Below are 5,000 nucleotides of genomic sequence, written 5' to 3' on the forward strand. Positions count from 1 at the left end.
CCCCCGGCCGCCGGGGGGCGAAGGGGGCCGCTCGCCGCTGCTCGGAGGACCGGCGGGGGGAGCCCTTACCCCGGGCCGCGCGGCCGGGGAAACGTCGCTCGGTCCTCAGAGGGTCCCGAAAACCCTGTCGCCAGAAATCTCCGCGGGCACGCCCGAGCCGCGAGTGCCTGCCGGACTTTGGTCGGCAGGCCCCGGGATCTCCCCGACCTCCTGGAACCGCTTCCCGGGCAGGCGCGTCAAATTCGACCCCATCGGGACTTCCGCGCCTATACTTACAATGGGTAGACCTGGGCTCCCCGCGGGACTTTGCCTCCGGAGGGCCCGGGCCTCTCCGGCCAGGCTTTCGACGGGTAGACCTGGGCTCCCCGCGGGACTTTGCCCCCGGGGAGCCCGCTGCTACCCGGCTGTACCTGCGACGGGTAGACCGGGGCTCCCCGCGGGACTCTGTGCCGGGCCCAGCCCGTGTGGGCCTGGGCCCGGGCCCCCTGCCGGACGGGGCGGCACCCGGCCCGGGCACGCCGCGTCTCCCCGTGGGGAGCGCTGACTCCGGCAGCCCAAGCCGAAGAAGCCTTCCCCCTATACCCGGGAGGGCACGCCCGAGTCGGGTGCGACGTCCGGCCCCAGGATCCGCCCGACCTCCTGGAACCGCTTCTGGGGCACGCTCGTCACATTCGAACCCCATCGGGACACCTTCCCCATATGCCCGGGAGGACACGCCCGAGTCGGGTGAGCCGTCCGGACGCGCGGGGTTCGGCCCCAGGATCCGCCCGACCTCCTGGAACCGCTTCTGGGGCACGCTCGTCACATTCGAACCCCATCGGGACACCTTCCCCATATACCCGGGAGAACACGCCCGAGGCGGGTGTGCCGTCCGGACAACCGGGGTTCGGCCCCAGGATCTGCCCGACCTCCTGGAACCGCTTCTGGGGAACGCGCGTCAAATTCGACCCCATCGGGACTTCCGCGCCTATACTTACAATGGGTAGACCTGGGCTCCGAGCGCCCGTACTTAGAACGGGTAGACCGGGGCTCCCCGCGGGACTCGGCGCTGCGCCCAGCACGGGTAGGCCTGCGCCCCGTGAAGGACGGGGCGGCACACGGCCCGGGCGCGCCTGGGCTCCCCCGTGCGGAGCGCTGACTTCCGGAGCCCAAGCCGAAGACGCCTTCCCCCCCCTCTACCCGGGAGGGCACGCCCGAGTCGGGTGAGCCGTCCGGACGCGCGGGGTTCGGCCCCAGGATCCGCCCGACCTCCTGGAACCGCTTCTGGGGCACGCTCGTCACATTCGAACCCCATCGGGACACCTTCCCCATATACCCGGGAGAACACGCCCGAGGCGGGTGTGCCGTCCGGACAACCGGGGTTCGGCCCCAGGATCTGCCCGACCTCCTGGAACCGCTTCTGGGGAACGCGCGTCAAATTCGACCCCATCGGGACTTCCGCGCCTATACTTACAATGGGTAGACCTGGGCTCCTCGCGCCTATACTTACAATGGGTTGACCTGGGCTCCCGCCGCCTATGCTTAGAATGGGTAGACCTGGGCTCCTCGCGCCTATACTTACAATGGGTAGACCTGGGCTCCTCGCGCCTATGCTTAGAATGGGTAGACCTGGGCTCCCGCCTCCTATGCTTACAGTGGGTAGACCTGGGCTCCTCGCGCCTATACTTAGAATGGGTAGACCTGGGCTCCTGCCGCCTATACTTAGAATGGGTAGACCTGAGCTCCTTCCGCCTATACTTACAATGGGTAGACCTGGGCTCCCGCCTCCTATGCCTACAGTGGGTAGACCTGGGCTCCTCCCGCCTATGCTTAAAATGGGTAGACCTGGGCTCCTCGCGCCTATACTTACAATGGGTTGACCTGGGCTCCCGCCGCCTATACTTACAATGGGTGGACCTGGGCTCCTCGCGCCTATACTTAGAATGGGTAGACCTGGGCTCCTGCCGCCTATACTTACAATGGGTAGACCTGGGCTCCTTCCGCCTCTACTTACAATGGGTAGACCTGGGCTCCCGCCTCCTATGCCTACAGTGGGTAGACCTGGGCTCCTCCCGCCTATGCTTAAAATGGGTAGACCTGGGCTCCTCGCGCCTATACTTACAATGGGTAGACCTGGGCTCCTCGCGCCTATACTCGGAATGGGTAGACCTGGGCTCCTCGCGCCTATACTTAGAATGGGTAGACCTGGGCTCCTGCCGCCTATACTTAGAATGGGTTGACCGGGGCTCCTGCCGCCTATACTTAAAATGGGTAGACCTGTGCTCCTCGCGCCTATACTTACAATGGGTTGACCTGGGCTCCCGCCTCCTATGCCTACAGTGGGTAGACCTGGGCTCCTCCCGCCTATGCTTAAAATGGGTAGACCTGGGCTCCTCGCGCCTATACTTACAATGGGTTGACCTGGGCTCCCGCCGCCTATACTTACAATGGGTAGACCTGGGCTCCTCGCGCCTATACTTACAATGGGTAGACCTGGGCTCCTCGCGCCTATGCTTAGAATGGGTAGACCTGGGCTCCCGCCTCCTATGCTTACAGTGGGTAGACCTGGGCTCCTCGCGCCTATACTTAGAATGGGTAGACCTGGGCTCCTGCCGCCTATACTTAGAATGGGTAGACCTGGGCTCCTTCCGCCTATACTTACAATGGGTAGACCTGGGCTCCCGCCTCCTATGCCTACAGTGGGTAGACCTGGGCTCCTCCCGCCTATGCTTAGAATGGGTAGACCGGGGCTCCCGCCGCCAATACTTACAATGGGTAGACCTGGGCTCCTGCCGCCTATGCTTACAATGGGTAGACCTGGGCTCCCAGCGCCTATACTTACAGTGGGTAGACCTGGGCTCCCGCCGCCTATACTTACAGTGGGTGGACCTGGGCTCCCGCCGCCTATACTTACAATGGGTAGACCTGGGCTCCCGCCGCCTATACTTACAATGGGTAGACCTGGGCTCCCGCCGCCTATGCTTAGAATGGGTAGACCTGGGCTCCCGCCTCCTATGCTTACAGTGGGTAGACCTGGGCTCCCCCCGCCTATACTTACAATGGGTAGACCTGGGCTCCCGCCGCCTATACTTACAATGGGTAGACCTGGGCTCCCGCCGCCTATACTTAGAATGGGTAGACCTGGGCTCCTCGCGCCTATACTTAGAATGGGTAGACCTGGGCTCCTGCCGCCTATGCTTGGAACGGGTAGACCTGGGCTCCCGCCGCCTATGCTCAGAATGGGTAGACCTGGGCTCCCGCCGCCTATACTTACAATGGGTAGACCTGGGCTCCCGCCGCCTATACTTAGAATGGGTAGACCTGGGCTCCTCGCGCCTATACTTAGAATGGGTAGACCTGGGCTCCTGCCGCCTATGCTTGGAACGGGTAGACCTGGGCTCCCGCCGCCTATGCTCAGAATGGGTAGACCTGGGCTCCCGCCTCCTATGCTTACAGTGGGTAGACCTGGGCTCCTCCCGCCTATGCTTAGATCGGGTAGACCTGGGCTCCCGCCGCCTATGCTCAGAACGGGTAGACCTGGGCTCCCGCCTCCTATGCTTACTGTGGGTAGACCTGGGCTCCTCCCGCCTATGCTTAGAATGGGTAGACCTGGGCTCCCGCCGCCAATACTTACAATGGGTAGACCTGGGCTCCTGCCGCCTATACTTGCAATGGGTAGACCTGGGCTCCCAGCGCCTATACTTACAGTGGGTAGACCTGGGCTCCCGCCGCCTATACTTACAGTGGGTGGACCTGGGCTCCCGCCGCCTATACTTACAGTGGGTGGACCTGGGCTCCCGCCGCCTATCCTTACAATGGGTAGACCTGGGCTCCCGCCGCCTATCCTTACAATGGGTAGACCTGGGCTCCCGCCGCCTATACTTACAATGGGTAGACCTGGGCTCCTCGCGCCTATACTTAGAATGGGTAGACCTGGGCTCCTCGCGCCTATGCTTAGAATGGGTAGACCTGGGCTCCCGCCTCCTATGCTTACAGTGGGTAGACCTGGGCTCCTCGCGCCTATACTTAGAATGGGTAGACCTGGGCTCCTGCCGCCTATACTTAGAATGGGTAGACCTGGGCTCCCGCCTCCTATGCCTACAGTGGGTAGACCTGGGCTCCTCCCGCCTATGCTTAAAATGGGTAGACCTGGGCTCCTCGCGCCTATACTTACAATGGGTAGACCTGGGCTCCCGCCGCCTGTACTTACAATGGGTAGACCTGGGCTCCTCGCGCCTATACTTAGAATGGGTAGACCTGGGCTCCTGCCGCCTATACTTAGAATGGGTAGACCTGGGCTCCTTCCGCCTATACTTACAATGGGTAGACCTGGGCTCCCGCCTCCTATGCCCACAGTGGGTAGGCCTGGGCTCCTCGCGCCTATGCTTAGAATGGGTAGACCTGGGCTCCCGCCTCCCATGCTTACAGTGGGTAGACCTGGGCTCCTCGCGCCTATACTTACAATGGGTTGACCGGGGCTCCTGCCGCCTATACTTACAATGGGTTGACCTGGGCTCCCGCCGCCTATACTTAGAATGGGTCGACCTGGGCTCCTTCCGCCTATACTTACAATGGGTAGACCTGGGCTGCTGCCGCCTCTACTTAGAATGGGTAGACCTGGGCTTCCAGCGCCTATCCTTACAATGGGTAGACCTGGGCTCCCGCCGCCTCTACTTACAATGGGTAGACCTGGGCTCCTCCCGCCTATACTTTCAGAGGGTGGACCTGGGCGCCCTGAGGTGCGGGGGCCAGGCCCCTTAGCCAGCCCCGCCCTGCGGAATGCTGCACCCGGGCGGGGCCGGCTCTCTAACAGACGTCGGAACGCTGGGGCCTCTCTGCGTTCCGAGCGGTTGGCTGCGCCCTCGGGGAGTCGGATGGCAGCTGCTCTTCTCCTGGATGGAGGAGCGGGCGCCCGTTTTTCGGCACGGAGGGAGCCGAGAGGCGTGGCGCGCGCCCCGGGGTTGCGTCCTGCCACTCTTCCAGCTCTTCCCGAAGGTCCTGCGGGCAGCAGCGTGGAGCGG

This window comes from Tiliqua scincoides, unplaced genomic scaffold, assembly GCF_035046505.1.
Source record: "Tiliqua scincoides isolate rTilSci1 unplaced genomic scaffold, rTilSci1.hap2 HAP2_SCAFFOLD_121, whole genome shotgun sequence".
Lineage (NCBI taxonomy): Eukaryota > Metazoa > Chordata > Lepidosauria > Squamata > Scincidae > Tiliqua > Tiliqua scincoides.